Source organism: Pangasianodon hypophthalmus, chromosome 23, assembly GCF_027358585.1.
Source record: "Pangasianodon hypophthalmus isolate fPanHyp1 chromosome 23, fPanHyp1.pri, whole genome shotgun sequence".
NCBI lineage: Eukaryota > Metazoa > Chordata > Actinopteri > Siluriformes > Pangasiidae > Pangasianodon > Pangasianodon hypophthalmus.
In genome coordinates this window covers 18,284,525-18,296,937 of record NC_069732.1, presented here as the reverse complement: position 1 = coordinate 18,296,937, position 12,413 = coordinate 18,284,525, and positions in this window count along the sequence as shown.

Below are 12,413 nucleotides of genomic sequence, written 5' to 3'. Positions count from 1 at the left end.
TGTTTGTTTGTTTGTTTGTTTGTTTGTGTCTTTTAAACTAGGGTTAGTGCCTCTGTGGAGTTCTGCGTGTCACCTTGCACCCAGTGTTCCCAGGATAGTCTCCAAATCCACCCTTTCCCAGACCAGGATAATGCAGTTACTGAAAGATGAATGAATGACTGGGTGACTTGATACTAGATGAGGGGTGTATGCAAAGTAGTTAGCATCATAGATGGCTGTTTACACCCATGTTAAGCAAGTTGGCCTGTCAATCAGCGCGTATGTGCAAGCGTTGTTGGCTTGTTTAGTTGAGGTAGTGTTACCAACTTCTTATAAGGTATCTAATTATATTATAAGACTATTATAAGATGATCTGAAAAAAAAAAAAAGTAGTAGGGTTAGTGCAGTGCAGACAATCAGAGCATTGCCCACATGCAAATTTTGTGGATAATTTAATTCAATAAAATTATTCACATTTTATAAATAATTTATTTTGAGTTTTTTTTAAATATATCTATAAATGTATCAGAAAGATTACTATTAATGTTGCATTTTATGATGTACATTGGTAGCAAACACTTTAACTGGGCTTTAACTGAACTGTTTACTCTGCAGTCACTGTCAGTCTGTCATCAGCAGCAGAGTGACTTCTAAATACTTGGCTTGTGTCCTGTACCAGTCCCTGGTTCCCCTCCCAGAGGACCCCCTCACTGCCGAAGATTAACAAGAGTGAAGAACAGAGAGGGCAAAGCTTTTTCATGCCTCTTTCAAAAGACCCTGTTGAAACCCTTCCAAAGTCTTTAAAGTGGCTGACAATATGTTGTTGTTGTTGTTGCTGTTGTTGTTGAATAGCAAGAGAAGAATATCTGGTGTATACAGTGCGCCATATATTAACATCTCTCCTGTCACCTTTCCAGGTTCTTATACCCTTGTGAAGATTGATAATACTTTAAAGGTTAACCATAATCTTAGTGGTTTATTTATTACAGTTCCATAGAGGAATTAATCTTTAAAATAATACATTGTATACAGTATGTACAAGACTGCGTGTGCATGCAAAAGCAAAATGTAGTGCAGATCTGGTTCTATTAAACAGGAGTGCTCTGGCATGGATCAGCGATCAGGAGGCTTTCCTGTTACACTTGCATGCTCTGAGATTGTTGGTTAACACGTAATGGTGGCAGAAATAGGCAGAGGGCACATGGCTGCCTGCTAATGGGTAAAGTGATATGTTTAAGTAACTCAAGGATGGCATAAACTATCTGAAATGAAATATCTGTGGCTAGGCAGTGGTAACTGTCCAGTAGTAAGTCTTGCCAGCTGTTCATGGAACACTCCTATACAGCTTGATAATAGGGCTAATTTTGAAGTTGGTGGAATGAAACCTCCAAAACATTGTTGGTCATTCTTATTTTACAAACTGTTTTTCTTAGCTACACCTTTAAGAATTGCAATCCAGCACCACTGTGTTATTTGGTTAAGTGATTCTCTACGTTAGAACTGTTCTTGACTTAGTACAAAAGAGGGAGCATAGTACACACCATCAAAAAGGTAGTTAATTTACTGAAAAGCTATTGATCATGCAACACTATACTTTTTGAGCAATAAATGAACAATGGAACAAAACTGAAACAATCTGCATTAATATCCTTAATCTTTTTGAGGCATTAGCTAAAGTTAAATATATGCATGCACTTATACTATAGAATATGAAGCACAAAAATAACACTTTTGAACCCAGCATCTGGTGACAAATATGTGTTATTGTTGATTTACACAGATGTCTGACAGTGCATCCTTCAGTTTCACTTCAGTTCATTTTAACTTCTATACATGCTGACGATTGTCAACACTAGAATGTGGCCAGTTGTGCCAATTGGCATCAGGGTAGCAGCTGGCCAGACCAGAGACAGACACACAAGCTCTGCTGGCATGACTGGTAGTAGAAGACAGGGATAGTTTGCTGACTAGCTCATATGTCTCTTGCTCAGGATGAAGTCAGTGTTATGATGCCTTGGCTTGCTTTCATGTGCATGTCAGCTGAATGGAGGGGGCTCTGACCCAGGACACCATCATTATCTGGAGCATCGAGCTATCAGATATAACCCGTAAGTCAAAACTCCCCAAAGGTGATGGGACATGGTACTAGACTATAGATGATCCCAAATCTGCATCCCAGAATCACTGTTTGTAGTACTCTTTCCTGTAAAGAGCTTTATTTTGTCAAGGCAGTCATGTGTGGCTTCTAAATGGAAGGAATGAGTCTGGTATTAGAAAATGTGTGTCAATCCTGGAAAGAAAAGGCACTGACTGATTGAAGTATGCATGTGGGGAGTGGAGGGTGGTGGGAGCTAAAAGTTTGAAAAATTCTAGTCGTCATGGCAGGTGTCTGCCGTCTAGCTCACTTTACACAGCTTTCAAAAGGCATGATATGTAATGATTTACCCACTAAATCATTTACACAGACAGGTGGCTGCCCTCTCTTATTACCATACAGCACCTGCAGAGCGGTACACACCACAGGGGAGAAGCAGAGAAGAGAATACTAATCCTAATTCCTAAATCATGCATAGCTTGCATTATATTTCACACTTGCCTGCTTTGTTTTGCTCCATAGAGTCTGTAAATGTTTCCTTCAAATGCCCTGAAGGACTTTAAAAAATCAGGTTGAGTTTGTCTTTTCAGACGAGTGTCTCTTAAGGATGTGAAGACTGTTTCCACTGTTTCCCTGTTTCCACTGCACAAAAGAAAAAAAAAGACAAATGAAAATACCTTGAATATTGTCAAATATTCTAGTATTTTGTATATTGAGCTAGTGTTTCCTATTATAGGATTACAGTAAACCAAATATACACTTAATTAACCTATTTCTAGACTTTTTATGGATTTTACTTTCTAAAATTTACATTTTCCCATTCTAGTGGCAGATAATTTTGTTTCTTTCTAGAAAAAAATTCTTAAAATGAGCAAAATTATCTACCAAGGAACAGGAACAAGGCTTTTGAAGCTTGAAATTAGTACAAATGTCTAGAAATAGGTTTACTAATCTTATATTTGGGTTATTCTAATCTTACAGTAGGATGTGGTACATAAATTTGACTATATTCAAGATATTTAGACTTGCTAAGACTTAATTTTTTGCAGTGGGACCTGCTGATGATATAGGCTACATTTCCCAGTGGATGAGTGTGTCTTAAAATTTTGCTGTGAAATATGAGGTCAGATTCTAGAGTGTGGGTGTGTTTTTCTCTGACACAGTCTGCTCTGTTTGCCTCAGTGAACCTCTTCTAAATTTAACCTGATAGCTCTGTCAGCTGACAAGAGGATCCTAGCATAACTAACCACATCTTTCACCATCTGTTTGTTTATTTATTTATTTATTTATTTATTTAATTGCTTGTCTTCTTTATGATTATTTGTGCCTGAAATTCATCTATATAGTCACAGCACACTGTGGTCCTTGAATATCAGACGCAGCACCCTTAGCATATACACTTTTTAACCTTCTTACCTTAGTTGAGTGGCTCTGTAATGTGATGTGTGCTAAAGGACATCAAATGTTATTTTAAATTCACTTCACTGTGTCTCAGTACAGTTAATATACAGTGTTGGTTTTGTTTTTGTTTTTTTTTACATTTTCCCCCTTCTAATGTACACATTAAATAGTTTCCTTAGTTGTAAGTAGCTGTTCTCCTAGTTAATCAGGTGGGTGATTTATTTTTGGGGCTTTTTAAGACCAAGGTCAGTATGTATAAAGCTATTGAGTATAAACACATCTTAGATATCAGGAAATTTACACTAATATTATATAATAATGAGATCAATGTGAAAAAAAGTTCTTTAGTCTTACGAGAACTCTTAAATGGCTGAGTATTTAGGAGAGTTTAGGTTAAGAGCAGCGAAAGGTGGCATCACTGAGATAGAAGAGACAGACCCACTAATTTCCACACTCACAAGCATGTATTACAATTGATGCAGATTTTATAAAGCTGTTATTCTTTTTTAAAGCATAGAATTAAACAGTAATTAATTATCTCCAACGAGACTATAAGAAACAACACAATAATGGCAGATTGAGACACAAGTATTAAGGTTGTGCAGCATGATGTCATTTGGCTGCCCTTTTCATTTGATCTCAAAAGTAAGAAGACACTATATAATATGTTGATTATAAATATGAATAAACAGAAAGATTAGTTATAAAGTGCTTCTGTTCTTCTGTTAATATTATGAATGTATTATCATACAGTATCACTGGCTTTTGTTTACCAAGCTGGAGTCACCAATCACAGAATGAACAATTTCAGCCAATGAGTCCGCTATAGCCTTTGGCAAAATTAATATTCATATTAATTTTATGTATAGCTTTTAATAGACAGTAGATATACATGGAAATAATAGACTTTTTTCAGTTTCATTTATCTTGGGCTTCTTGTAATTTTTAAAGTCTTCTCTCAAACTCTTCTGCAGTGTGCAACAGGGCGGGGCACAAAGCATTAATCTTCCTTACTATCTCGTGGCAAACAATGTTCTTATCCTGACTAGCCAGGTTGACCCAAATCCTATTCTTTATTCCGTCCTTTCTTTTTCCCAACTCAGCTTTACAGTATTTGGGTCCTGAGGGGTTTTCTTTTGAAAAGAGAACAACTACACAACCACAATATTAAAATATTTACCTTATGAAATGTACGAGACTAGTTTAGTTAATAACATTAATCATTTTTTTGTGCAAACGTAAGCTAGTATTGAGCAGTGTGATTGTGCTTTCCATATAGCTGACCTCTACTGCACTTCTCTTGGTTCTTACTATGGAAAAGGGGTGTGGTTTACCATTTTGCAACATGTCACGATTATGATTTACTCCTAGGAGAACTTATATAACACTTTTTCACTTCCTTTCTAAGAATTTTATTTGTCTTAAGTTGGCTTCTAAGAGTATTTTTAAGAGTAAGTCTCAGAAGTTTTACATATACTGGCCCAGAAGCTAAAAACACACACCAAGGACACTTTTTAGGTCCAAAATGTGTCCTTCCTTGCTGTTGTATTTGAATGTTTTAAGGTGTACAGTCATGGGAAAAAAAGAAAGTACACCCTCTTTCCATTCTGTGTTTTTATTTATCGGGACCTAAATAACAGTTATGTGGTCCTCACCAACAGATTTCAATATGTAGTCATTTTTTCCCATAAAGTAAACCAACATTCAGAAACCAGGAGGGAAAAAATAAGTACACCCTATAATTCAGTAACATGTAGAACCAACTTTAGCAACAGTGACTTGAAGGAAACGTTTTGTTTGGAGGAGTTTATCAGTCTCTCACATCATTTTGGAGATATTTTGGTGCACTCTTCTTTACAGCATTGCTTCACTTCATTGATGTTTGAGGGCGTTCGTTTATGCATAGCTCTCTTAAAATCCTGCCACAGCATCTCAATGGGGTTGAGATCTGGACTTTGACTTGGCCATTCCAACACCTTGATTTTTTTTATTCTTTAGTCATTCAGATGTTGATTTGTTGCTGTGCTTGGGATCATTGTCTTATTACATGACTCAATTTCAGCCCAGCTTAAGCTGCTGGACAGATGGCCTCACATTTGTCTCAAGAATATTCTGGTATAAAGTGGAATTCTTTGTTGTCTCATTGACTGCAAGTTTCCCAGGATCTGTGGCTGTAAAACAAGCCCAAATCATCACCCCTCCATCACCATGCTTGACAGTTGGTATGAGGTGTTTGTGGTGATACGCTGTGTTTGGTCTCATCAGTCCAAAGGATATTGTTCCAGAAGGTTTGTGGTTTGTTCAGATGCAATTTTGCAAACCTTAGTTGTGCTGCCATATTCTTTTTTGGCAAGAAGTGGCTTTTTCCTAGCCACCCTTCCATGAAAGCCATATTTGTTCGGTCTTTCTCTGATTATGCTGTCATGAACGTAACATTACAGAGACCTGTAGATCACATGATACAGCTCTTGTGTTTTTCTTTATATCTCTGAGCATTAAACGGTATGACCTTGGACTGAATTTGCTGGGATGCTCACTCCTGGAAAGACTGGCAACTGTCTTGAAGTCTCTCCATTAGTAAACAATCTTTCTCACTGTAGAATGGTGAATTTCAAATTGTTTGGAGATGGCCTTATAACCCGTCCCAGATTGATGAGCAGCAACTATTGCTTCTCTGAGGTCATGGCTGTCCTTTCTTCTTGGCATGATGTAGACACACGCTTGAGTCTTCTAGAACACCAAACTGCCAAAATTTCTGCTTTTATGGTGGTAGTCACACTTCTTGTACTTTCTTTTCCCATGACTGTAATTTTATCAGGATTTCCCAATCTTCTTCTGCACATTAAATTTACATTAGATACATATTTATTTACTTAGCAGATGCTTTTATGTGAAGGAACTTACAAGTGAGACACAATCCAATAATTTAGCAGTTAAACGAGGTAACAGTCATTGAGTTGCAAGATTAATTTAACATCCACTGACAAGAAATAAGTAAAAGTTAATATAAGGAGGAAACTAAAGACAAGTATTAGCGCAAAAATCCCACACTTTCAATTATTTCTAATAAAATAATTCAACAAACTCTCAGCAAATTGTTGCCAAGTAATGGAAAAACACCACAGGTATGATGGTGGTATGCAATAATACATTCCCATGCATGCTTGATCTGTGTTGTTTTAGTCTCGGCCCATCTCTAACAACAAGGGTTGGAATGAGAAGATTTAGTATGAAGCGCTTTCCTAAAACTTAACTAGAGAAATTTATCATTTAAGTGTGTCATGTAACAGTGGCAAAGATAGATGAAAGTGCAGATTTTTATTGAAAAAAAAAGCAAGACGAACAACCAAAACTGGGAAAACAAGAATTATAAACAATGGACACTAGGCAAAAACATGCAGACTATGGGTGAGGCTGTGGCACACACAACAAAACACAAACAAGACAACAACAAAAGCTTGACAATAAGACATAGAAAAACAGGAACTTATATAGTGGTGCTAATTACGGTGAAACGAGCCACAGGTGAGGCTGATTGAGACATGTGACATGCTGGGGCTGCTGGGAGGTGAAGTCCAGCGCCGATTTTGGCATAACCATGACAAAAATGTATCATTCTGTATCTGTCTGCTGTCTTCCCCTCTCTCTCTCTCTCTCTCTCTCTCAATCAGATTAAATACATTTTTAATTAAAAGCTCATGAATATTTAAGGGCATTCCGGCTGTGCATCATGGCTGGCTTCAGATGTGGCATAGGTGCATGTGAGGTCCTGGGGGAAGAAGGAGAGATAGGATTACTGCAGGTCTTTCATGACAGGTTGTATGAAGCCCTTACCTTTGACTCCACGAGTGTTGTGCAGAAACAGGTGGCAGCTCTGCCAGTGTCTCTTCATTTATCTGCAGGAGTGGCACTCTGCACGGGTAGGAAGAAAAACATCTTTGCCATATTTAATGATAGCAGCTGAAACATGGCAGATGATGCATATGACATATGAGACAACAGTTGCATGAAAGATGATGAAATACAATAACACAGCTCAGGAAATTTTACAGGATTTTTTTTTTTTGCAACGTGCCGGCGACGCTGTGACCTGAATAAAGAATGGCACATTTATGATATGTATTGATTGGTATACACAGGCTAGCCACAAGGCCACTCTGTCTCCAAGTTTTCCTGTTCCCAAGAGAGAAGCTGATTCTGTGCTGACAGACAACTGTGCTTAAAGAATCTACGTAAGAGCAAATAAAATAATGTCATCTCCAGAATCTGCTGCTGTTTGGTTATTATGAACCATACAATGGTCAGAGAATTAAGATTCCGAATGAAGTTAACAAGCCGTGCCTCTGAAAAGCTGTTCATCAGACACATAACTCTTTCCTTAATCTTTAATCCACTGTTTGCATGTCTGTTCACCTGTCAACCTGTAAATGTTCTAGGCAGATATTAGGTTTCTTTTTTCATTATTTGATTTTACATTGTCTTTCTGTTTCTTTATTGTTTGTTTATTGCTCTGTGACAGGGCAATCTGAACGACAATTATCAAATGGTGGTAGAAATCACAGGAGCTTATGTCTGAGCTCAACAATTACTTCGGGTTTCATACAGTGAATGTGATTCCTAGGCAAATATGTGCCTAACTGCGGTGAGACAATATTTTCTAGGATCTTAGCGATAAAGAGAACGTTTGATATTGGCCTGTGCAATTGAGGACAAATGTTTACATACAGGCTAAAGACATTCAAATTCAATTTTTCACAACTCCACATATCTATCTCATGTTTCCATGTTACCATTTCCCATGTTAAGTCAATTAGGGTGTCTATTTCCATAAGAGGTGATTTCTAAATAATAGCTAAGAGTCAGCTTTTCACAATCTTCTGGCTTAACCTTAGGGATGAAGTACCGCTTTCACAGGTGTGATTTCTTCATCATTCTGTGTATGTTTATCCAAACAAGTCTATGGTAGCACAGCTTTCCTTTTCAACCTAATGCCATCTCAACCCTGTAAGGGTATTTGAAGACCATCAAGATGTCTGCTGGGCCCCATCGTTAACCATAGCCAGCTTGCACACTTTTCTGCACAGTTAGCAGCAAAGGAAACACTTTATTGGCCATTAGTTTACTTCCCTCTGCTAAACACAGTCCTGGTTTTCAAAGCCTTTTATCTCTGCCTGACTGATGGGGTTTCAAAGGAGCTTGAGTGTTCTCCCAGATTTGCTACTGAAGGCTCATCAGAACCTGCACCCCAGCCTCAACACTTTTCTGGCCCATGGGAGCACCTCAGAATTCATTCCTTACTTGTGAACCATCTTATAGTCATCAGGAGCTTACTAGACAGCTTTACGTGTGTTGTGCAATCTATTGCTAAATTAGGCCTTACTTATACACTCTGTATTAGTAAAGAGCATCAAAGAGGAGAGCTGTGAATCAAGCTGCAGTGTCCTGAGAAGTCTACCTGGATCCTGACCCTGTCTGCACCTCTCAAGTCATAAACCGTTCAGCCACAAAATCCTTTTACACCAAGGTCCCTCAGCAGATAGGAACTTAGGAAAATATCTAAAGAGCCTGTTTTTTATTCCATGAAACAGAAACATTTCCCAATAATACTGAGTCTAGTAAACATGTTGTTCCGGGCTTAATTCAGTCAAAAGACTGTATAAACAATATATTAATATTAAATTCCTATCTGAGAAACAGGGTTATTGGCAATATTAATGTTAGTTATATTGTTATACTGTTATTATAATAATGTTAATACTAATGCTTAATGAACAGATTTAAAACATATGTCAACATAGTTTAAAATGGGGGGAAAAATGTGATATTTATGATACTAAACATTTATCAATTCTGATTTGTACTTTGTACTAACTGAAAAGACCACTAATAAACACTAATAAAAAGTATTTATTTGGATATAACTCCATACCTTTTGTATGAGGTGGGAACACACACCTTTGGTGGAATGTCAGAACATCACATGGCACCAAGAACACACGTTCACACCCAGGAGCAAAATGCTGCATTCAACTCGAGGCTGCAACTTGTAGTTCCCCACCTCCAACCACGAAAAGCCAAAGAAAACATCCTCATAACTTGAAATTCCTACTCATCAACTCAGGGTAGTCTTCTCAACTACAAGCACCTACCCCATTTACAGCGTGACCTCAAATCATGGCAAATCAAAACATGGCTGCTCACAGTATTAACAGTAGACAAAGCAGCACCTCTTACCTTTAAATGACTTATAGTTTATAAACAAGTATTTGCTTTAAATCAATCTACATACAGAAATACAGTAGTCACTTGTTAAATCTAAAACACTGACTCTACAGATCGCTGTTTGAGGAGGTAAATATACGTCACTCATCACAGTTAGCTGGCTAGCTTGTTGCTAACAAAAGACTAACATGGAGGCCATGTTTTTTTTTTCCACTTTGCAAGTCGAATGTGCTGATGTGTTAAATGACGTCATTCCATTCCAACCAGGAAAAGGCAACTTACAAGGCAAGTCGAACACAGCATTAAGTAAATCAAACTACATGCATGTTTTCTGGAGGTGGAAGGAAACTGGAAAACCTGGAAAAACTCCACATAATAACCTGAGCTCATGATTGAAACAGAGACCCTGGAGCTGTGAGGCAGGAATGCTACCCCGTTTGGTTATATGTGTGTGTGTGTGTGTGTGTGTGTGTGTGTATATATATATATATATATATATATATATATATATATATATATATATATATATATATATATATATATATATGATTTTTTTTTATTGTTAATAATGACAGAACAAATAGAGAAGGTAACTATTTAGTTCATTTTCTCAGCTGTAGGGAAAGGCCCAAGATTCAAGCACATGACCATGAATTCAGATGAATATGGAATGCACTCTGGAAACTCCCTGGTAGCAAACCTAATAGGAATTTCAACTATGCAAAGAAAAATGAAATGACATTCATGGCACTCTGATGTCTTTGCTTTAGTCTTTGCTGATATCTAACATTTCTGCCTCCTTTTTTTCAGTATCTCAGGAAAGAAACACCTCAACATCATAGGAATGGATCAGTGTCTAATAAGAGTGAAGGTGCAATTTAGCATAACTCTTATCTCATACACTTATTTAGCCTCTCATTGCTGTTTCCCCCTAAACACTGTTATTTTAAGCCATAATCCTGTTTATCGTGTTTGAGATTCCTCAGCATTGAGCTATTTGATAAAATGAGAGCATTCTGTGATTCACATCTTCCATGTCAATGTATTTATGGAGGAGTTCCTAAATGTACCTGTTATTTTATATAACCTGCATAGTAAGAATTATGGGACTTACATTCCTTTTGTTAATTCTATGCAAGTTTGGAGGGAGAAACTGGGGAAGAACAAATCTGTTTCCATTAAGAAATCTACTTTCAATACCAGTAGTAAGGCTTCTACATTGTATAGCACAGCATGGGACATTATTGCACGTATTTAATTATTTGAATGGAATCCAGTTGATATGAGCACACGCTATATACGATATGTGTAACATATGGAATCAGTACCATTTGAGAGGAATTGCAGAATGATGATCAAGCCATAAAGTGTATGAATTAGTTTACTTGAATCACAAATCCAGCTCCCTGTATGCTGCGAGCTACATAGTGTTCAAAATTCTCCAGTGTAAAGAGATGGTGAATATGGAGCCATTTCCTAAACAACACTATCCATGGTACGAACATCTTTCATTAACTGTAACCAACAATAAACAGAGAGATTCATTTGGTCTGAGTAATAACTTACAGATGTAACTGAATACAAATACATTATTTGGATTGAACAGATAATGTGTTCTGCCAGAAAGGTCCACAGGACACCTGGTTGAGAATAGAGTGTACATTGGGACTGGCGACACAACTAAAAGTTGCACAAGCTTGCAGGACAAAGAAAGTATTTGCTCATTTACACCAATGTGCAGTGGTCCTTATTAGCTTCCTGGTGCTGGTCATGGTGGTTTAAATTAGGATACTAGCTTGTTTATGTTTGGGAAAATATAACCTAAATTCTTTTAGAAAATATTGCAGACAAGTGCAAGCAAAAATAATAACCCCATGAGCAATCCCATGCACAGTGGTGGCTCTAATCTATTTGGTGCCCTAGGCAACATTTTCCACTTACACTCCCCCACCAACCTCCTGCTAAACACCGTCCTTGTAACCCACCCATCCTCTCATACCTAATTGACTTTAATTATTCCTTCACAAGTTCTGAAACTGAAAACACTTACACCTGGTTCAAATACAAAAGTAAAAAAAAAAAAATCAATGAAGAAATAAAGACTCACCTGGCCTTCTCTGAGGTAAAGTCAAGAAATACACACACACACACAAGAATTAAGAATTTCAAATCAAAAAACAGTTGATAAAAAGCCTTCATAAAATGTAATGTACACAGGAGCATCTATAGTATAAGGAGTACCTATTTAAAACAATAATGCCACACCTGGCAAGTTGCTGCCCGAGGCTGGAACCACGCCTGCTCATGCACATCGTTGAAATCAGTGGGCTACTTGAACTAAAAAAAACAAAATGAATGTCCACCACTTAAGACCAAATATTTTCAACGACTAATGAAGAAATATCATAAGCACTGCTGTGTCCTTCTCTGCACAGTATCTTCAAAATGTAAAAGCTTTAAGCTTTAACAGCTTCCCACAGCTCACAATAAACTCAGGAGATGATGGTTAGCAGACTTACGTCACGTAGCAGACATTTCACACCAGATCGGCTAGTTGAATCAAAACCACAGAGGGTTAGAGAAGACCGCCAAAATGTCCAGTGCCATTGCTCTTTGAATGTAACAGCTACATTATTATTATTATTATTATTATTATTATTATTATTAATTTACTAAACATATATTTATATTTAAGGAGTGGCCAAGGGTGGCATGA